Source organism: Lipotes vexillifer, unplaced genomic scaffold (assembly GCF_000442215.2).
Source record: "Lipotes vexillifer unplaced genomic scaffold, Lipotes_vexillifer_v1.1 scaffold670, whole genome shotgun sequence".
Taxonomy (NCBI): domain Eukaryota; kingdom Metazoa; phylum Chordata; class Mammalia; order Artiodactyla; family Lipotidae; genus Lipotes; species Lipotes vexillifer.
In genome coordinates this window covers 1,195,371-1,219,331 of record NW_006778108.1, presented here as the reverse complement: position 1 = coordinate 1,219,331, position 23,961 = coordinate 1,195,371, and the positions used below count along the sequence as shown (strand labels likewise).

At 41.1% G+C, this 23,961-nt stretch overlaps 1 protein-coding gene across 1 annotated transcript in view; it reads right to left on the bottom strand.

Annotated features, from left to right (window-relative positions):
* ABHD12 (abhydrolase domain containing 12, lysophospholipase) overlaps positions 1-23,961 on the bottom strand; it is a 71,071-nt gene that overhangs the window by 45,857 nt on the left and 1,253 nt on the right. The window lies entirely within an intron of this gene.

Genomic DNA, 23,961 nt, shown 5'->3' with positions numbered 1-23,961 from the left:
CAACTCCATGAAGCAGGTAAAATAGGTAACACTCCCATTTTAGAGATATGAAAACTAAGCTCACAGTTATTAATTCACTTGCTCAAGGTAAGGCCTAAGCTGAGGATGAGCTCGTGTCCTGGGCCTCTCAGTCAGGCCCACTCTTTCTATTCCACCAAATCCTCATTGGGAATGAATTAAACATTGCTAGAAATCCAAAAAGTAACTTGACCCTCAGCTCACATGGGTTTCTCCTTGGTGTTTCAGCTCACCTGACAATGCCCATAATTTCAGAGGCTGGTGGCAATAAAACCAAAAGAAGTTCTACACTGAGCAGGTAGTGACAACAACATGGACAAGAATGAAAGCTGAGGGAAAACTTTTTTCAAAATGCTCATGTAAAACCTCAATAATATTTATTTTGTTTTCTAAACATATTTATTGAGGTATAATTGACATAAACTGCACATATTTAGTGTATAATGTGATAAGTTTTAACCTATTAAACACTTGTGAAACTATCACCACATTCAAGATAATGAACATACCTATCACCCCAGAAGTTTCCTCTTGCCCCTTTTTATTCCTCCCTCCTGCCCCTCTCTGGTCCCCATTCCCCACCCCCAAGCAACCACAGACTTTCTATCACTACAGGTTAGTTTGAATTTGCTTGTTTTACCTAAATGAAATGGATTCTTTCACTCAGCACAATTATTTTGAGATTCATTTGTTCACTTACTCCTGTCTGAATCAATAGTTCACTCCTTTAAAAAAACTTTTTTAGAGCAGTTTTAGCTTTACAGCAGTACTGAACAGAAGGTGCATACAACACCTCCCCACTGCCAACCTCACCCACTTTTTTTTTTTTTTTTGGCCGCACCATGTAGCATGCGGGATCTTAGTTCCCCAACAAAGGATCGAACCCATGCACCATGCATTGGGAGCATGGAGTCTTAACCACTGGACCACCAGGGAAGTCCCCTCACCCACTATTACATCCCCCACCAGTGATATATTTATTACAACTGATGAACCTCCACTGGCACATCAACACCCAGAGTCCATAGCTTACTTTAGGATTCACTCACAGTATACATTCTAAGAGTATGGACAAATATATAATGATATGTATCTACCACTGTAGTACCATGCAGAGTAGTTTCATTGCCCAATATATCCTCTGTTCCAAGTTCATTCCTTTTGATTGCTGAGTAATATTCCATTGTAGGGATGTATAATTTGTTTTTACATTCACTTGTTGGACATTTGGGTTGTTTCCAGTACTTGCTTGTTATACATTAAACCTGCTATAAACATTGTTTTTCTGTTTTCTATTTTTCTGATTTGTTTGGTATTTATCATATGCTTCTTTCTGGTTACTTTGGGTTTAATTTGCTCTTCTTTTCTAGTATCTTAAAACAAGCTAAAGTCATTGACTACAGACCTTTCTTCTTTTCTACTGTAAGTATTTAGTGTTATAAACTCCCCAAGGATGCTTTAGGGGCATACATGTTTATTTTCATTCAGTTCCAACTATTGTCTAATTTCCCCTTTGATTTCTTCCTTGACTGGTGGCTTATTCAAAAGTGTGTTATTCAGTACTCAAATGTTTGGGGATTTTTCCAGACATCTTTCTATTATTGATTTCTAATTTAAATCTTTGTGGTCAGAAAACAGATGTTGCATGACATAAATTCTCTTAAATTATTGAGACTTGTTTTATGGCCTAGAATGTGGTCTATCTGGTAAATGTTCCATGTGTACTTGAGGAGAATGTGTACCTGCTATTGTTGGGGGAACTGCCAACCAAGTTAAACTGGTGAACAATGTTGGTCAAGTGTACTATATCCTTACTGATTTTCTGCTTCCTGCTTCTATCAGTTATTGAAATCTCTGATTATAATTGTGGATGTGTCTATTTTCCTTGCAGTTCTATTTCTGCTTCATGCATTCTGAAGCCCTGTCAATTATGTATTTAAATGTTTAGGACTGCTATGCCCCCTTGATTATTTTATCCCTTTGTCATTATGAAATGGTCTTCTTTATCTCTGGTAATATTCTTTGCTCTGAAGTCTACTTCATCTGATATTAATATACACACCCCAGCTACCTTCTAACTAACATGGTATGTATATATTTTCATTCATATAATTTTAACCTTTTTGTTTTATATTTAAAATGCCTTTCTTTGGTAGGCATCACTTAGTTGGATATTGCTTTTTTTGACCAATCTGAATCATCTCTGCCTTATAATTGGGTGTTTGGACCATCTTGCTTTTTGTTTTCTATTTGTTCCATCTATCTTTGTTCCCCTTTTCCTCTTTTTCTGCCTTCCTTTGAATTAACCAAGCATTTTTTTATGATTTCATTTTATTTCCTTTGTTGGGTTCCTATTAACTCTTGGTTTTGTTACTTTAGTGACTGCCTTAAGGTTTACAGTATCCATCTTTATCATATTGACATCCAAGTGAGATTATACCATTTCACATATAACATAAAGACCTTATAATAGTTTACTTCCATTTCTTCTCTCCTGGCCTATATCCACTTGTTGTCATGAATTTTACTTTATAGATGTTATAAACTTCACAAAGCATTGTTACTACTTTTATATAAGCAATTTTAATATAAAAATAATAAAAAATATAGCTTACATATTTTCTCACATAATCATTTCCAGTGTTCTTCATTCATTTGTGTAGATTCAGGTTTTCATCTGGTATAATTTTTCTTCTGCCTGAAGGACATCCTTTAACGTTTCTTAAGAGTGTGGGTCTGCTGGTGATTAATTCTTTCAGCTTTCATGTGTCTGAAAACTTCTTTGTTTTTGGAAGATGTGTTCACCTGGTGAAGAATTCTAGGTGAAGTGTGGCCAAGAGGGTGGAGCAGGAAAACCCTGATCTCACCTTTTCCCACAGGCACACCAAAATCACAACTATTTACCGAACACCTGTCTATGAGAAGAACATAAAGACTAGCAGAAAAGACTTTCCAGAATTAACGGTATGAAGAAGGAACCACAATGAGACAGGTAGGAGAGGCAGACCCACACCTCAAGTAGGCAACACACTGACAGAAGGATAATCACAATTGCACATGTTTTCCCCAAGGAGTGAGGGGTCTGAGCCCCACATCAGGCACCCCAGTCCAGGGGTCCTGCACCGGGAAGATCAGCCCCCAGAACATCTCGCTTTGAAGGCTAGTGGGGCTTCTATACAGGAGCGCTAGAGAGCTACAGGAAACAGAGAGTGTGCTGTTAAAGGGTGCACACAAAATCTCACATGCTCCAAGTCCCAGCAGAGAGACAGTAATTTGAAAGTAGCCTGGGTCACACCAACTTACTAATCTTGGAGAGCATCCTGAAGAGGCAGGAGGCAACTGGGACTCCCCTTGGGGACACAGATACTGGTGGCAGCCATTTTGGGGAGCTCATTCTACCACAAGAACAGTGGCACTGGCAAGCACCGTTTTGGAGTCCTCTCTCTAGCCTATTAGGGTCAGGGGCTTATCTGCCCACTAGCAGGCTGGCAACAACCCCAGGACACTGCAGGACATGCAGCTAGATGCACCAGGACTCGGCCCCAACAACCAATGGGCCAACAGCCACCGCATGAGGCAGGACCTGGCAGTCAACCTGGCCCAGGTCCAGGCCCACCTCTCAGCACGCCCACAGTAGTAGACCCTACCACAACAGAAGGGCCCATGCAGCCAACATAGGGGGCACCCCTAGAGCATATAGCTCTGGTGGCCAGAGGGGAGTAGACTGCTAAGCCACACAGGACATCTCCTACATAGGGCCACTTTTCCAAGATCAGGAGACGTAACCAACCTACCAAATACAGGGAAATAAACACAGAGAATTAGACAAAATGAAACAACAAAGGAATCTGTTTCAAATAAAGGAACAAGACAAAACCCTAGAAGAACTGAGCAAGATGGAGATAAGCAAACTGCCCAACAAAGAGTTCAAGGTAATATTCATAAAGATGCTTAAAGAACTTGGGGGAAGAATGGATGAACGCAGTGAGAATTTCAACAAGTTAGAAAATATAAAGAAGAATCAAACAGAGCTGACGAACATAATGACTGAAATAAAACTACACTGGAAGGAATGAACAGTGAATGAGAACGAATCAGCAAACTGGAAGACAGAGTAGTGGAACCATCCAGCCTTAACAGAAAAAATAACTTTTAAAAATGAGCATAGTTTAATAAGAGACATCTAGGACATCAAGCATACTAACATTCACATTATAGGTGTCCCAGAAGGAGAAGAGAGAAAGAGGCAGAGAACTTATTCAAACAAATAATAGCTGAAAACTTCCCTAACCTGGAAAAGGAAACAGACATCCAAGTCCAGGAAGCACTAAGTCCCAAACAAGGTGAATCCAAAGAGATCTACACCAAGACAAATTATAATTAAAGTGGCAAAATTAAAGATAAAGAATCTTAAAAGTAGCAAAAAAAAAAAAAGCAATTAGTTGTGCAGGGGAAATCCCTAAGACTATCAGCTGACTTTTCAGCAGAAACTTCACAGGCCAGAAGGAAGTGGCATGATATATTCAAAGTAATGAAAGGAAAAAAATCTATATAGTAAGTCCCCTACATACAAACGAGTTCCATTGCAAGAGTCCATTCGTTAAGTCCAATTTGTTCTTAAGTCCAACAAAGTTAGCCTAGGTACCCAAACACAATTGGCTATATAGTACTGTACTGTAATAGGTTTATAATAATTTTCACACAAGTAATACATAAAAAACAAACACAAAAAATAAAGAAAACACTTTTAATCTTACAGTACAGTACCTTGAAAAGTCCAGCTACATCATCACTGCTTTTACACTTCCTTCCAGATATCCTGGGCTTGAAATAAAGACACTGTACTACTGTACTCTATACACTACTGTAAAGTACACAAAAGGACAACCACTTGTAGAGGATGCATGCACATGACAATGTATGCCAGACACATGAACTAACTTACATGACTGGACATGTGAGCACGTTTCCATTTTTGAAAGTTTGCAACTTGAAGGTTCATATATAGGGGACTTACTGTAACCAAAAATACTCTACCCAGCAGGGCTATCATTCATATTTGAAGAAGAAAGAAAATGTTCTACATATAAGCAATAACTAAAAGAATTCAGCACCACTGCATTGGCATTATGAGAAATGTTAAAGGGACTTCTCTAAGCAGGATTAAAAAAAAAAAAAAAGGAAAAAACCACACAACTAGAAATATGAAAATTATGAAAGGAAAAAATCTCATTGGTAAAGGCAAACATACAGTAAATGTAGTGCATCAACCACTTATAAAGCTAGTAGGAAGGGTAAAAGACAAAAGTGGTAAAATCACCTATATCCACGATAAGTAGTTAAGGGATACACAAAACAAAAAGATGTAAAACATGATGTCAAAAAAATTAAACATGGTGGGAGAATAAAAATGCAGGGTTGTTAGACTGAATTTCAACTTAAAAGATCATCAACTTAAAATAATAACACAAGTTATTACTAACATATGTTACATATGTCTGTAATTGTTATATATGAACATCATGGTAACCACAAACCAAAATCTTACAACTCTCTCTCTCACACACACACAAAGAGAGAAAGCAACCCAAATATAACACTAAAGATATCATCAAATCACAAAAGAGCAAAAGAAGAAGGAACAAATGAGAACTATAAAAACTATCAGAAAACATTTAACAAAATGGAAATAATTAGGGACTTCCCTGGTGGCACAGTGTTTAAGAATCCGCCTGCCAATGCAGGGGACACGGGTTCGAGCCTGGTCCAGGAAGATCCCACATGCCGTGGAGCAACTAAGCCCATGCACCACAACTAATGAAACTGTGCTCTAGAGCCCATGAGCCACAACTACTGAGCCTGCATGCCACGACTACTGAAGCCCACGTGCCTAGAGCCCGTGCTCCGCAATAAGAGAAGCCACCACAATGAGAAGCCTGCACCAACGCAACGAAGAGTAGCCCCTGCTTGCCACCACTAGGGAAAGCCTGTGCACAGCAATGAGGACCCATCGCAACCAAAAATAAATAAATAAATTTATTTTTTAAAATGGCGATAAGTACATACCTATCAATAATTACTTTAAAAGTAAACGGACTAAATGCTCCAATCAAAAGGCACAGAACAGCTTAACAGACTAAAAAAAAACCACGACCCATCTATATGCTGACTACTATGCTGAAGAGACTCATTTCAGATCTAAAAACACAGAGACTGAAAGTGAGGTAATGGAAAACGGTATTCCACGCAAATGGAAACAAAAAGAGAGCAGGGGCAGCAATACGTATATCAGACAAAATAGATTTTTGAACAGACTGTAACAAGAGACAAAGGACATTAAATAATGATCAAGGGATCAATCCAATAGGAAGATATAACAAATGCACCCAACATAGGAGCAACTAAATACATATAGCAAATATTAACAAACATGAAGGGAAAAACTGACAGTAACACAATAATAGTAGGGGACTTTAACACCCCACTTACATCAATGGACAGATCATCCAGAGAGGAAATCAATAAGGAAACACTGGCCTTAAGAGACACACTAGACCAGATGAACTTAAAAGATATATCAAGTCTCAATAAAGTTAAGATGGAAAGCATAGCAAGCATCCTTTCCAACCACAGTGGTATGAGAGTAGAAATCTACTACATGGAAAAAACTGCAAAAAACACAAACACACATGTGGAGGCTAAACAATATGCTTCTCAACAAACAATGGGTCACTGAAGAAATTAAAGAGGAAATTAAAACATACCTGAAGACAAATGAAAATGGAAATACAATGATCCAAAACCTATGGGACACAGCAAGAGCAATTCTAAGAAAGAAGTTTATAGTAATACAAGCCTACCTCAGGAAACAAGAAAAATCTAAGGAACTAGAAGTAGAAGAACAAACAAAACTCATAGTTAGTAGAAGGAAAGAAAAATAAAGATCTGAGCAGAAATAAATGGAGACTTAAAACAACAGCAGAAAAGATCAATGAAACTAAGAGCTAGTTCTTTGAAAAGATAAACAAAATTGAAAAACCTTTAGCCAGACTCATCAATTAAAAAAAGAGTGGGACCAAATCAATAAAATCAGATATGAAAGAGAAGTTATAAATGACACCACAGAAATACAAAGGATCACAAAAGATTATTACAATTAAACACCAATAAAATGGACAACCCAGAATAAATGGATAAATTCCTAAAAACGTACCATCTCCTAAAACTGAATCAGAAAAAAACAGAAGATATGAACAGAATGATTACCAGTCATGAAACTGAATCAGCAAAATAAACAAAAACAAAAAACAAAACAAAACAAACTCCCAACAAAGTCCAGGATCAGATGGATTTATAGATGAATTCTACCAAACATTTAAAGAAGAACTGATATCTATCTTTCTCCAACTACCGCAAAAAAGGAAGAGTCAGGAGTGCTTCCAAACTCATTCTACAAGGCCAGCATCACCTTGGTACCAAAACCAGATGAGGATACCACAAAATAAGGAAAATAGAGGCCAATATCCCTGATGAACACTGATGTAAAAATCTTCAATAAAATATTAGCAAAATGAATTCAACAATACATCAAAAAGATCATACACCATAATCAAGTGGGATGTATCCCATGGATGCAGGGTGTTTCAATATCCAGAAATCAATGTGATACACCACATAACAAATTGAAAAATAAAAATCATATGATCATCTTAATAGATGCAGAAAAAGCTTTTGACAAAATCCAATACCCATTTATGATAAAAACTTTCACCCAAGCTGGTATAGGGGGAACATACCTCAACATAACAAAGGCCATCTATGGTAAACCTATGCCAACATCATACAAAAAGGTGACAAGTGGAAAGCATTTCCCCTAAGATCGGGAACAAGACAAGGATGCCCACTCACCATTTTTATTCAAGATAGTATTGGAAGTCCTAGACACAGCAATCAGACAAGAAAAATGCAAAGAATCCAAGTTGGAAAGGAAGCAGTAAAACTGTCACTGTTTGCATATGACATGACATTATACATAAAAAAATCCTAAAGACACCACCAAAAAACTATCAGAACTCACCAATGAATTCAGTAAAGCTGCAGGATGCAAAATAATACAAATCTGTTGCATTTCTGTACACTAACAATGAACTATCCGAAAGAGAAATTAAGAAAACAACTCCATTTACAATTGCATCAAAAAGAATAAAATATCCGGGAGTAAATCTAACCAAGGAGGGAAAAGATCTGTACCTAGAAAACTATAATACACTGATGAAAGAAACTAAAAAGAAACAAATGGAAAGATATACCATGTTCATGGATTAGAAGAATCCCAAGACAATCCACAGATTCAATGCAATCCCTATCAAAATTCCAACGGAATTTTTCACAGAACTAGAACAAATAATGCCAAAATTTGTATGGAAAAACAAAAGAGTCCCAAATAGCCAAAATAATTTTAAGAAAGAACAAAGCTGGAGGTATCATGCTCCTTTATTTCCAACTATACTACAAAGCTATAGTAATCAAAACAGTATGACAACACTGTAAATCAACTATACTTCAATTAAAAAAAACAACAACAGTGGGACTTCCCTGGTGGTCCAGTGGGTAAGACTCCACAGTCCCAATGCAAGGTGTCTCGGTTCAATCCCTAGTCGGGGAAAAAGATCCCACATGCATGCCACAACTAAGAAGCCCACATGCCACAACTAAAGATACCGCATGCTGCAAGTAAACATGCTACAAGATCTCACGTGCCGCAACTAAGACCCAGTGCAGCCTAAATAAACAAACAAACAAACAAAAACAAAAAAACAGTATGATACTGGCACAAAAACAGACACATGGATCAACAGAACAGAACAGCGAGCCCAGAAATAAATCCACGCTTATATGGTCAATTAATCTATGACAAAGGAGGCAAGAATATATGATGGGAAAAAGAAAGCCTCTTCAATAAACGGTGTTGGGAAAACTGGAGAGCTACATGCAAAAGAAGCAAACTGGACTACTTTCTCACACTATATACAAAAATAAATTCAAAATGGATTAATGACTTAAATGTAAGACCTGAAACCATAAACTCCTAGAAGAAAACATAGGCAGTATGCTCTGACATCAGATAGATATAGATATATAGATATCTCCTCAGGCAAGGGAAACAAAAGGAAAAATAAACAAATAGGACTACATCCAACTAAAAAGCTTTTGCACAGTGAAGGAAACTATGAGCAAAACAAAAAGGCACCCTACTGAATGAGAGAAGATATTTGCAAACAGTGTATTTGATAAGGGGTTAATAGCCAATATGTATAAGAACTCATACAACTAAACATTAAAAAACAAACAGCCCAATTAAAAAATGGGTCAGAGGACCCACACAGACATTTTTCCAAAGAAGATACACAGATGGCCAACAGACACATGAAAAGATGCTTAGCATCACTAATCATCAAGTAAATGCAAATGAAAACCATGAGATATCACCTCACACCTGTCAGAATGACTATCATCAAAAAAGACAACAAATAACAGATAATGGATAATGATGTGATACACACACACACACACACACACACACACACAACAGACCATGATTCAGCCATTAAAAAAAAAAGAAATCTGGGAACTTCCCTGGTGGTGCAGTGGTTAAGAATCTGCCCACCAATGCAGGGGATATGGGTTTGAGCCCTGGTCCAGGAAGATCCCACATGCTGCGGAGCAACTAAGCCCAAGCACCACAACTACTGAAGCCCGTGTGCCTAGAGCCCATGCTCCGCAACAAAGAGTAGCCCCCGCTTGCTGCAACTAGAAAAAGCCTGCGTGCAGCAACAAAGACCCAACACAGCCAAAAATAAACTTATTTAAAAAAAAAAATGAAATCTGTCATTTGTGACAACATGGAGGGACCTGAAGGTATTATGCTGAGATAAGTCAGACAGAGAAAGACAAATACCATATGATGTGTCTTGTATGTGAAATCTAAAGAACAGAACAAACATAACAAAACAGAAACAGACTGATAGAGAACAAATTGGTGGCTACCAGAGGGGAGGCATGTAGGAGGATAAGTGAAATAGGTTAGGGAGATTAAGAAGTACACACTTCCAGTAAAATAAGTAAGTCACAGGGATGAAATGTACAGCACAGGGAATATAATCAATAATACTATAACTCTGTAGGGTGAGAGATGGCAGCGACTTATCATGGTGATCATTTTGTAATATATAAAAATACTGAATCACTATGTTGTACACCTGAAACTAATATAGTAAGTCAATTATACTTCATTTATAAGGAAAAAAAGAAGGAAGGCGGGGAGGAAGGAGAAAAAAGAAAAGAGGAAAGAAAAAAGAAAAGAGAAGAGAAAAGAAAAAAGAGAGAATAAATTCTAGGTGGACAGAGGTTTTTTGGTTTTCTTCTTTTTTTTTAGCGTTTTAAATATGCTGTTCCATGGCCTTCTTACTTTTTTTTTACCACAAGAAATCTGCTGTCACCTGCATATTTGCCTTTTTGTACATGTCTTTTTTTCTCTGGCTGCTTTTAAGATTTTTCTCTTCATCACTGGTTTTGAGTAATTTGATTATGATGTGCCTTGGTATAGTTTTCTTCCGTTTTTGTTTTTGTTTTTTTTTTTTGCGGTACGCAGGCCTCTCACTGTTGTAGCCTCTCCTACTGTGGAGCACAGCTCTGGACGCGCAGGCTCAGTGGCCATGGCTCACGGGCCCAGCCGCTCCACGGCATGTGGGATCTTCCCAGACCGGGGCACGAACCCGTCCCCTGCATCGGCAGGCGGACTCTCAACCACTGCACCACCAGGGAAGCCCCTTCTTCCTGTTTTTTGTGTGGGTGATTCACTGAGTTGAGTTTACAGTTTCCATCAAGCTTGGAAAGTTTCTGGCCATTATTCTTTCACCTATTTTTTCTTTTTCTCCTGCTTCTGTGGGAACTCTAATTACCCATATATTAAGTTGCCTGAAGTTCCACAGTTCAGTGCTACTTCTGAAAATTTTTTGATTCTTTTTTATATGTTTCATGTTGGATAACTGAATCTTTCCTTCTACAACATCTAATCTGCCATTAATGCCCCTCAGTGTATCTTTCACTTAACATGCTTGTAGTTTGTCATCTTTAGAAACTTGATTTGGGTAATTTTCATATCTTCCATGACTCTACTTAACTTTTTGAACACATGGAATATAGTTGTAATAACTGTTTTAATGTCCTTTGCTGACTGTAACATCTGTGTCAGTTCTGGATTGGTTTTCATTGATTGCTTATTCTCATTACAGGTTACATTTTCCTGTCTCCTTGCACTGTGCTCCCCAACTGTAATTCATACATTTAGATACTAACCCCAGGTGCTAAGAATGTGACTGTATTTGGAGATAGAGTCTTTAAGAGGTTAAATTAAGTTAAAATTCGGTCATTAGTGGGGACTTCCCTGGTGGTCAAGTGGGTAAGACTCCACGTTCCCAATGCAGGGGACCTGGGTGCGATCCCTGGTCAGGAAACTAGATCCTGCATGCATACCACAACTAAGAGTTCGCATGCTGCAACTAAGAGTCTGCATGCTGCAACTAAGACCCAGCGCAGCCTAAATAAATAAATGTTAAAAAGAAAAATTGGTCATTATGGTAGGCTGTAATCCAATAAGACTGATGTCCTTATAAGAAGAAACCTGGACAGACATGCAGAGGAAAGACCATGTAAGACGCAGGAAGAACATGGACATCTACAAGCTAAGGAGAGAGGCCCCAGAAGAAACCAATGCTGCCAATACACTGATCTCAGAATTCTAGCGTCCAGAATTGTGAAAAAACAAATTTCTCTCGTTTCAGCCAGCCAGTATGTAGCACTTTGTTACGGCTGCCCAAGCAAACTAATACATCTGGTAATATTTGATTAGATATGAGACATTGTGAATTTTACTTTGTTGGGTGCTGGATATTTTTATGTTCCTATAAATATTGAATCTTGTTTCAGGATGCAGTGAATTGGCAACAGTTTGATTCTTCTGGGTTTTGTTTTTATGATTTGTTAGGTGGGTCCAGAGCAGTATTCTGTCTAGGGCTAATTATTTCCCATTACTGAAGCATGACATTCCTGAGTGTTCTACCCAATGTTCAGTGAATTATGGTCTTGTTAGAGGGAACTGGAACTGTTTCATCTAAACCTTTCGGGAAGTTCTCTCCCCAGCCTCAGATAGTTTCCTCACACACGTGTGCTGAGCAGCACTGTGTTGAATACTCAAGGTGTAGAGATATCCAGATTCTCCTCTGCAGATCTCCAGAGTTCTCTCTGTACCAATGTCTCTCCCTGGTCCTCTGTCCTATAAAGTGTAGGCATGTTGGTATCCCCAGACTCTCAGCACCTTATCCACAGCTCAGGAAGTCCACCAGGCTCCACATCAATTTCCTTGTCCCTGTGATACAGCGGGGAAGCTCTCACACGGCAGTAAGCTGGAGTTGCTGTAGGGCTCACTTTGTTTGTCACCTCTCAGAGAATACTGTCTCTCGTTGCCAGTGGCCAGTGTTTGGAAACCTTATTTCATGCATTTTGTCTGGATTTTGTTGTTGTTTTAGTTATTTCAGGGTAAATTCAGTCCCTGTTACTCTATCTTCAGTGGCCAGAAGTGGAAGAACTGTATTCCTATTAAAAAGTATCTATATTTAGTTTTCACCAATTCCTCTATTACTGTAACCATCAAAATTATTAAGGAAGAGTTTTTCACTTTATTCCATTATATTAATAGATATATTTCAAAATACACCTTATATTATATATTCCATCATATATATATGTGTACATACATATATATATATTCTATTCTATTATCTCATTATATTCTCTCAGAAGGAACAAAAGAGTAAATCCAAAATTCACTCCCCAAGACTAATAGGTGGACTTCTACCTAGTTTATAGGTGGAAACCTTAAGAACAATCTTCAAACTCTTATTCAAACACAGTATTGGGAGTAATTTCACTGAACAGAATTAAAAGCTTTAAGGCCTTAATAAAATACACAAGTGCAATTCCATAGATGTCTTTGTTCCCAGAGAAGAAAACAAAAAGTCATGAGGATGTTGGCAGAGTTTAACAGCTGGGTGACCTACTGTGAAAAGGCCTTGTTCTCCTGACAGTGACAAGGATGTTTTATCACTAGAGTATAGCTTGTTTTCAAGTGCTTCATACACAATTGTTTTACCTCCTGTTAAAAAACAAAATTCATGTGAGCAAACCTTAAAGATTTTATTGGCTTTATTCAACAATTCATCAATCGGGCAGCATCTCATGTAGCAAACAGAAAGGAACTCCAAGGAGCTGTACAAAATGAAAGACTTTCACAGGGAGAAGAGAGTGGGAACAAGGAAGTTTTATGAGACAACAGAAGCGAGTTATTTATTCCATGGTCACTTTCCTTTAGGAGACAACAGGGGTCTATCAGGCAGATGACCACATTAGTGCTGACCAGGTGATTCCTGATTGACTGGTTGAAGAACCCATTTCTAGGAGAGCCGAGTCTGTAATGAATTTAAGTCTCCGTTTGGTGACGTGGGCTTATTTAGCATAAGCAGCTCCATTTTGGGTCTCTTTTCTTCTTCTTAAAGCTATCTTGCTTTATTTATTTATTTATTTTGTTTTTGGCTGTGTTGGATCTTCATTGCTGCACATGGCCTTTCTCTAGTTGCGGCAAGTGGGGGCTACTCTTCGTTGCAGTGCACAGGCTTCTCATTGCGGTGGCTTCTCTTGCTATGGAGCATGGGCTCTAGGCGAACAGGCTCAGTAATTGTGGCATGTGGGCTCAGTAGTTGTGGCTTGCGAGCTCTAGAGCGCAGGTTCAGTAGTTGTGGCTCACGGGCTTAGTTGCTCTGCGGCATGTGGGATCTTCCCAGACCAGGGCTCAAACCCGTGTCTCTTGCATTGGCAGGCGGATTGTTAACCACTGCGCCACCAGGGAAGCCCTGTTTTTCTTTATAGCACTTTATCACCTCTTGAAATTTACTGTGTATTTACATGTACCTTTTTTGCTTTCTTTCTCCTTCACGAGGAGAATGTGAGCTCCACAAGGGTTGGGACCTGTCTGACTCTGTAACATTTTATCCACAGCCTCCAGCACACAGTACGTCTTCAACAAGTATTTGTTAGATGAATAAAAGAATAAACATGCAAGCAATCTTCTCAATATATGTCACACTGTTAACAGTAATTATCCAGGGGATAATTCCACTTTCTCAATTATATTCTCTGTTTTAAATCTGTATTAAGAAATCTTTTTTTACTTTTGTAATCAGGAAAAAAAACAAAATGAGAAGGAAACGGAAAGAGACAGGATCTCTCAAGGGCTGCCTTTCACCATGGTAGTTGCCATCCCTTGTGGTGGCCTCATACGTGAAGATCCCTGCCTTGGTCCCTGCAGAATCTCCCTTGTGCTTTCTCTTGAGGCCCTGGGGCTGTACTGGCAGGCTCCCAGCTGGCCTCCACTGGTGTAACAGTCCCTTCCTTCTGGAACCCAAAGCCAAGTATCCGATGTTCTAGAATGGCAGTCTTATTTTCCTTCCCGTAGGTTCTGCCATGACATGCCTTGTCAAGGTGTGTCGTGTCCCTAAACTGTGAACATTTCTTTTCTTTTATCTACAGAAAGCTTGGTATGCCAGGGATGCATTGACAGGATGAGTTATATCCTGTCATTGAAGTGGGAGCCTAAAAGATGAGATACTGTGAAGATAAAACAGCACAAAAAATGTCAGAGCAACAAAGGATGAATGTGAGATCAGACTAATCATCTCCAGCCACACTTGCATTTTGTCTCTTCTAGAGACATAATAAAAATGCTTGAAGAAACTAACACACCACTGCAAAGCAATTATACTCCAATAAAAATGTTAAAAAAAAAGTTTGAGCATAAGAGCAGACGGCTGCCACACATAAAAACTGATAGACAACACACTCCCTGAGGATAGATACTGCCATCTTTCATCTTTCCCAGTGCCTAGCTTGATATCAAACAAACAATAGAAGCAAATTAACTGTTTGTTGAATACAATAATCTATGAGCACCCAACACTGACACGGCCACTTTCAAGTAGGAACCACATGATGTTCCAGGCCTAGGAATGGCACAAGTCAAACATGAAACAGTAAAGAGTCTGTGTTGTACACATTATTAGGAGAAAGAAACAGTTGAAAGTTAAAAGGCATATATCTCTTTTAGGACCCTGAACTATGGCATCCAAACGACCTGCTTCAACACTGAACATTCTTCCCTTCCCATTACGAATAGTTCAGTCAATATATCTAAACTTGGGACTTCTCTGGTGGCACAGTGGTAAAGAAGCCGCCTGCCAATGCAGGGGACACGGGTTCGAGCCCTGGTTCTGGAAGATACCACCTGCCGTGGAGCAACTAAGCCCGTGCGCCACAACTACTGAGCCTGTGCTCTAGAGCCTGCGAGCCACAACTACTGAGCCCGTGTGCCACAACTACTGAAGCCCATGCACCTAGAGCCCGTGCTCCGCCAGAAGAGAAGCCACCATAATGAGAAGCCTACGCACTGCAATGAAGAGTAGCCCCTGCTTGCCGCAACTAAAGAGAGCCCAAGCACAGCAACAAAGACCCAACACAGCCAAAAATAAATACATAAATATATTAAAAATATATATGTATATATATATCTCTAAACCTTGTGCGGAGATCTGAAAGTGTGATAAGAACTGAAAATAATTGCAACTTTCTTTTCTTTACCCTAATGCTCAGGACAGCTTTCAAGCTTTAAAGACAAACACTAAATTGCAGCATTCCTGAAATATGCTTGTATTCCTTCATTGACACTCCTTCTCTGCCTTCATCTTTGCAAAATGAAATTCCTTCTGAAACTCCTCACACTGACACTCATCTACCCCCTTCTCTTTTTACCTTCTCAGGGCATTTCCATACCTGGTAAACAGATTACACATGACTAAGACAACTAAAGCCCATAAATATCATCTCAAGACAAATTCTATTTAGAAACTTCTATTTGTGTATTAGCAAAACCTGAGAGGTAAGAATTCTGCCTACATCCCACATACTCACTCTGTGTTGCCCTCCGTTCATGCTGATCTCTTCCCCACCTCCACCTCAAACCCAGCTTAACACCCCCGTCACTGGGCCATATGCAGGGCCCTCCGGGGGGCAGCTGCCCTCAGACCCCCCAGGACCAGGCAGTACTCGGCTGTGCAGAACACATATGGCTTCTCAGACACACAGCAAGTCACAGCTGAAACGACTTCCCAAGAGAACCACTCCTGACATCCGTTTTTGCAACACCGCATGTCAAAAGGAAGAGTTTCGGGCTTCCCTGGTGGCGCAGTGGTTGAGAATCTGCCTGCTAATGCAGGGGACACGGGTTCGAGCCCTGGTCTGGGAGGATCCCACATGCCGTGGAGCAACTAGGCCCGTGAGCCACAACTACTGAGCCTGTGCATCTGGAGCCTGTGCTCCACAAGAGAGGCCGCAATAGTGAGAGGCCCGCGCACCGTGATGAAGAGTGGCCCCCACTTGCCACAACTAGAGATAGCCCTTGCTCAGAAATGAAGACCCAAAGCAGCAAAAATAAATTAATTAATTAATAAACTCCTATCCCCAAAATCTTCTTTTTTTCTTTTGCGGTACGCGGGCCTCTCACTGTTGTGGCCTCTCCCGTTGCGGAGCACAGGCTCCGGACACGCAGGCTCAGCAGCCATGGGCTCACGGGCCCAGCCGCTCCGCGCCATGCGGGATCTTCCCGGACCGGGGCACGAACCCGTGTCCCCTGCATCGGCAGGCGGACTCTCAACCACTGCGTCACCAGGGAAGCCCCCCAACATCTTCTTAAAAAAAAAAAGAAGAGTCTCTGCCAAGGAGCTTGACTGTCCATGTTAATGAGACTTTAGCAAATAATGGTCGGAAACATCTGATTAGGTTAAGGATAGAGAGATAAGACCAGGTCCAGGTTGAGAACTGAAAGGGAAACACCTGCAGTACCTCCTCTCCCCTCGGCACAGGGCTTTGCTCTTATTTCACAGAGAAAACAGAAGCACCCAGTAGAGAACCTCCAGTGCTCCCCCCACGCATCTAACCACCTCACTGCAGCTTCACAGCACCCTTGGCCTACCTCCCTGTCTGGGGACCGCTGACTTGGCCTTGGGGTACTGGATCCCAAAGACACCATGCCACCAGCGCTCGGCATCACCAGTCTTTCCCCTCCTGGACTGTCCCCAGGAGCACACTAAGGCACTCTACAGCACTGGTCAGAAACTTCCTCCTACTCCAGTTACCCAACCCCTCATTTCTGTTGCCTTTTATGGCAAAACTCCTTGGAAAAGCATCTGCATTTCTTCTCCCTACTTCTCCCTTGAGCCACTCCATCAGACTCTTGCCTCCACCACTCAAATTAACCACACTAACAACCACTGATCCTTATGTCTCCAAATCCAATGGCAGATCACACTGTCCTCTGCAACAGGCTTTCTTCCAATAGCTCCCTTGACCCCCTCCTCCCAGCTCTCCTCTCAGCGGCCTCCCTCCAGGTCTCCTTGGTTTGAGGCTCCTCTTCTCCAGCCCCTACCTGTCCAGGGCCCAGGGTCCAGCCCTGGGATCCTGTCGTGACTCTGAACACTACCTGCAGGCTAACATCAGATGCTGGCCCCAGCTCTCCCCTGAACTCCACTCCTACCTATTCCACTTGCATGTTTCATAGGCACCTCCATATGCCCCAAACCAAACTCATCTCCCACAACTGCCCCATCTCAGCACATGGCAGCTCCACTCTTCCACTGCTCAGAAGAGAACTGGTGAATCCTGTGACTCTCCTCGCTCTTTCTTACTAATCCATCAGCAAATCCTGTTGACACCTCCTTGGAAACAGATCCAGAATGCAACACTTCTCACCTCCACAGCTACCCCAGGCCCAAGACCCCATCATCTGTTGCCTGGATGACTTCTAGTGGGTCCCCCTGCTCCTGCTGCCCTTCCAGTCTGTCTTCATCCCAGCAATCAGAGTGACATGTCAATGACATACATCATACCCAGGCACTCCTCCACTCTAAAGCAGCCAGTGGCTTCCATTCAAATGTCCCCTTACGAGAAAGGTCTCCTGTATACACGCCTCAGCTGCTCCTTACTGGCCCTACTTTCCTCCTCAAGCCCTGAGCACCTGACACAGCACATACTTGTTCGCTTGTCACCTGCCTCTGCCACCAGAAGGTAAAGTCCACAAGACGTGACCCACACCCACTGCTGCAGCCTCAGCACTGTACATACATCAAACTTTGCTAAATGAACAGGTGAAAAAAAAGTGTTGAATAACCAAAAAGTATTGCTTAAAACGTTCTATTACCAACAGATGTGTTAACTGATCATGATGACAACTACATGCATGACAACTGGCTGAGAAGACATACTGTAATAGTTTTGGGGCAGGGACTTCCCCGGTGGTCCAGTGGGTAAGACTCCGTGCTCTGAATGCAGGGGGCCCAGGTTCCATCCCTGGTGGGGGAACTAGATCCCACATGCATGCCACGAATAGGAGTTCACATGCCACAACCAAGAAGCCTGCATGACACAACTAAAGGTCCTGTGTGCCACAATGAAGATTCAGCACAGCCAAAATAAATAAATAATAAGTTAATTAATTAACTAAAAAAAACTGGGGGTCAGAAAGGGAGGGAGGGTACATTCTTCTTGACCTAAGTTAACAGAGTTTTCTAAGTACTCCAACAAATAACACTAGCAATAATATTGGGGATGACCAAGATGCCACTGACTGAGTGCTCACTGTGTGCCTGGCTCTTTCATACACTGGACCCTCACCCCAATCTTATAAGGAAGATATTTTTATCCCCACATTAAAGAGGAAGAAACAAACTCATAGTTAAGCAACTCACCCCAAGCCACAAACCTGAAAACACTCACTTGAGACTCAGTTTCCATTCAAGCTTTCCCCTAAAATATCAAACAATACTAAGATGGGCACCAAGCCTAAACAACGGGTCTTTCTACTAACTGGACACCTCAGGCTGGGTTTCCTGGCATCACACTTCCCTGTGTCAGCAGCCTGTGTCCTCACTGACACTCCAGACCCTGGCCCTCAGTTCAGGAAGAGACAAATGACCTATCCACTCTCCATGTGGACACCCAAGTTCTGTGGCATCACGTCCGGGTGAAAAGCATTGACTTAATCTGTCAGTTTTCAAGATAATATTGCAGTTAAAATTTTCCCGTAGACTGCATTTTGGAAGGAAAAGTGCTCTAGTGGGAGGAGGAGGAGGATCATGAGTCTGGAAAGGCATCCTGTCTCCACTGCTGTCAGCAGAACCCTGAGATGACCCATCTTCTAAGCCTCTTTCCAAGGTTACCTCTGTGATACGTATCTTCTGGAGATTTTAATCTCTTGCATTTGAGCAATGTATGCTCAACATTACTGTAGAAGACAGACACTCCCTTGAGAAGGGAGAGTATATGCTGGCTGAAAGGAATTGGGAAACAAGCAGAGATACAGGACACAAATGTCACCAAAGAGGTGTGAAGTCCCAGTGTCCCGGGTCCAGGGCTGGAATGTGTCCCTGATAAGATAAACCACAACTGGGAAGAGAGGGACCAAGTTGGGGGCCCCATCTGAGGCACCATAACAAGGCCTGCCCCCCTGCTTGTCATGGTCCAGGCACAGACTATACTCTGGGGAGTGGGAGGAGAAGGGGGATGGAGAAAAGCAGACTTTAAGGACAAAAGCTAGCTCCGAGACAGTCATTCACCTTGGTCACCCGCCTTTCTGGGTTATGGTGAAGCCATCAGCAGCCCTGCATGAAGTTCCTTCTTTTGGATCAAGAAGGAACCAAGGGTGATGCCTGAGTTCTTCTGTATTTACAAACAAAGGTCATCGGCTGTGAAATCTCCCAGGCGGTCCACTGATCTCCGTTATCTGGCAGATCTGGCCTGTGAGTTGACAGTCAAAGGATAGTCTAGTTGTCTGAAACAGAGACGTATACATCTCATTACTGCCTCCTTAGGCCCAATTTAGACCGCTTATGCCTTTATTGCATATTGCCAAGAACTCCAAGATTACAGAAAAGAAAATGAAAGGCCCACAGAATCCCTCACTTGCCTCCTTGTACCAGACATACGCAAAGCAAAAACAGTATCCAGTCCCTCCTCTTATGGAGTACACAGTTGACATGTAAGTCAGATAAACATTTACCTTCAAAAATAACCCTTTAGGGATTCCCTGGTTGTGCAGTGGTTGAGAGTCCGCCTGCCGATGCAGGGGACACAGGTTCGTGCCCCGGTCCGGGAAGATCCCACATGCCGCGGAGCGGCTGGGCCCGTGAGCCATGGCCGCTGAGCCTGTGCGTCTGGAGCTTGTGCTCCGCAACGGGAGAGGCCACAACAGTGAGAAGCCTGCGTCCCAACTATACTTCAATTAAAGCACGCACACACACACACACACACACAGACTTCCCTGGTGGTCCAGTGGTTAAGAATCTGCCTTCCAATGCAGGGGACACGGGTTCAATCCCTGGTCAGGGAACTAAGATCCCACATGCCCTGGGGCAATTGAGCCCGCACACCACAACTACTGAGCCCACAAGCCGCAACTAGAGAGAAGCCCACATGCCCCAACTAAGACCCAAGGCAGCCAAATAAATAAATAAATAAAATTAAAAACACACACACAAACTGGTTTTGGTTTTGTTTTCCCTCCAAGGTTGTTGTTTTCATCTGAATTAGTTGCCAGCAACATTTAAAAAGTTAGAGATCACAGATGCAGGCTTACACCCAGCTACTCTTCAGGAAAGACTGGAAGATCTGGCTGTCCTGGAACCACATTCCTGCCGGGGAGCAACAGGAGAGACTGCAGTAGCTGCTGCCCCCTTCAGATAGAACACGTTCTCTCCATCCTGGCCTCCCAGAATAATAAACAAAAAAAGGTTTCCTTTGGGAAAAAATATTTTTTTATTTAGGAAAAAATCCACTTTAGTGTGTGTGTGTATGTGTGTGTGTGTGTGTGTGTGTGTGTGTATACTAGAGCAAGAAAAAAGGGGAAAAAAGTATGAGTATATAAAATAGGAAACAAGACTAGGGTACAGCCCCAGGTACAGAGGAAAAAGCTAGATATAAAAGATGATTTACTATAAACATATAAATCACCAAAACCGAACCCAGAAAGAGAGAGCAAATCTAAGAAACTACAATAGTTATCAAAGTGCTATATTCTAAAAAAAGGCACCACACTCAGGTAGTTTTACAGGTGAATTCTACCAAAATTTAAAGAAAGAGATCATTTCAAAAGTGTTTAAACTGGCTAAAGAAGAGAAAGAGAAAACTTTTAATAAAGCTATAGAAAACACTAAAACAACTTGGTAAAGACGGCATTGAACAAGAAAATTACAGACTAGTCTCAAATAATGGTGTAAAATATTAATAAATAGAATCTGTCTACACCATAAGAATTATCATTGGGCTTCCCTGGTGGCGCAGTGGTTGGGAGTCCGCCTGCCGATGCAGGGGACGCGGGTTCATGCCCCGGTCCAGGAAGATCCCACATGCCGCGGAGCGGCTGGGCCCGTGAGCCATGGCCGCTGAGCCTGCACGTCCGGAGCCTGTGCTCTGCAGTGGGAGAGGCCACAACAGTGAGAGGCCCACGTGCCGCAAAAAAAAAAAAAAAAAAAAAGTTATCATTGATGATTCAATAATGATGATTCAATAAGATAAAATGATGATTCAATATTATAAAATCTATTACTACAACTCAGCATACTAACAGGTCAAGAGACAAAATTTATATGATCATTTCACAGATGCTAAAACAGCATTTGATAAAATTCAACAACCATTTTTGACTTAAAAAATGACAAAACAGCAATACACCCCTTACTAAAATAACTAACGTGGCACAAACACTAAAAGAATTCTCTTCAAAGTCAGGATACCCAGTATCATCCCTATTATTCAACCTCGTTCTGGAAATACAATGTAACCAAAAAAGAGAAAGAAACAAAAGACATAAGAAAGTAGAAAACGAGACAAAATTCTTATTATTTGCAGCTGACATGATAGTATACCTGGAAAATTTGAGAACCAACTAGAAAAACTACTTGAAACTAAGATTATGTAAGTTGCTAGTTACAGAAGTAATAAATACAACCAGTTACAATATGTAATATAAGAAAATATTCTATTTTCAATAAGAACAGAAAGATAAAATAACTAGGAATAAACTTAAGAAATGTACAGGATTTTAAAACTAACTTAAAAAGACATTTCTGAGACAGGGAAATGTATATGTAGACTGGATATTAGATAATATTAAATTAATTACAGATTATAAATTGTTAATTTTGATACAATATAATAGCTTTGAGGTTAGATATATTTCAAAAAGTCCTTATTTGTTCATTATATACTGCGAAATATTTATGGATGAAATCATTTGCTTTAAAATAGCCTAGTCCCCCACCATACTAAAAATGGAGGGGAGGAGGAAGAGATGATTCAAGATTGGCAAAACATGGAAAACTATTGACTATTCATTATATTATATTATACTGTCTCCTCTACTTTTGTATATTTGAACACGTGCACAATAGAAGTTAAAAGAAATGTGCAGGAGGACCCAAACAAAGGCGGATCATTAAAGACGTAAATAATCCCAAAGATGTATAATGAGCTTAGAAAAACACACAAAAATTGCCACCTAACCATTAAGAAATGCAAATTAAAGTTACAAATCAGATGTCATTTTCATCAATCAAGTAGAAAAAGATCAAAATATCTGGTAATGTTCAATATTGGGGGGCAGGCAACTGACACTACTGGAGGGAGTGTCAGTACAACTTCTTGGGAGGGCACTTTGGCCTTTGCTTTCGAAGTCATAAACACACACCCCTGTGCTCAGCAATTCCAATTCTAGGAATCTATTCTAGATATTCATTCACCAAGTATTTTCTCCCACCTACTATGTGCCAGGCCCTGGAGACAGATGCTGAGAGAAAAATTGTCCCTGCTCTCAGAGGGCTTCCATTCTCGTGAAGGAGACTACCCACAAGGCAAGTCAAGTGTGCAGGCAATCAAACCGTCAGCTAAGGCAGCGGTCCCCAACCTTTCTGGCACCAGGCACCAGTTTCATGGAAGACAGTTTTTCCACAGAAGGGAGGGGGATGGTTTCAGGCAGTAATGTGAGTGATGTGGGGGGATGGTTCAGGCAGTAATGCGAGTAATGGGGAGTGATGGGGAGCGGAAGATGAAGCTTTGCCTGCTCTCCCGCTGCTCTGCTCACCTGCTGTGTGGCCTGGGGACCACAAGGGACCCCTGAGCTAAGGGATAAGTCTGATGAAGAAACAAGTAAACAGAATAGGGGGGTTGGGGGCAGCAGGAAGGCTATTTTGGATGCGCTGGTCTGGGAAGGCCTCTCTGAAGATGTGACAGTAAAGCAGAGACCTGGCTGAAGGAGAAGACACAGCAGGAGAACGTCCAGGAGAGCATTTCAGGCAATGGGGAAGGAAGCCATGGGCTGACACACAAATTTGGCCTTCCCGCCCTCTGTTTTTCTTTTTATTCCCGTAACAGCCTTTTGTTTATCCAAAGGATATGGCACCACTTGAATGTCTCTCTTAGTCTTCAACTCAAAAATAAAAATAATCAGATCCTTTTAATACAGTACATCTTTCAAGGAAGGTGCCAGGCCAGCACTGTTTCCCCAAACATTGTGCATCACAACTTGATTTCTTCAGAGGAGGAGTTCCCAACCTATCTAAGTGCTATGTCAAACTTGTTACTAAAAGTGCATTAAAGCCAATTGTGAGTTTTTAATGCAGATAAACCTTTCCAAAGAACAGATTCGTTTCACAAAAGATACTAACCATTGCTAGATAATTTTACACAAAAACAAAAATATTGTCAGTCCCTGAACTTCTGGCAGGACTG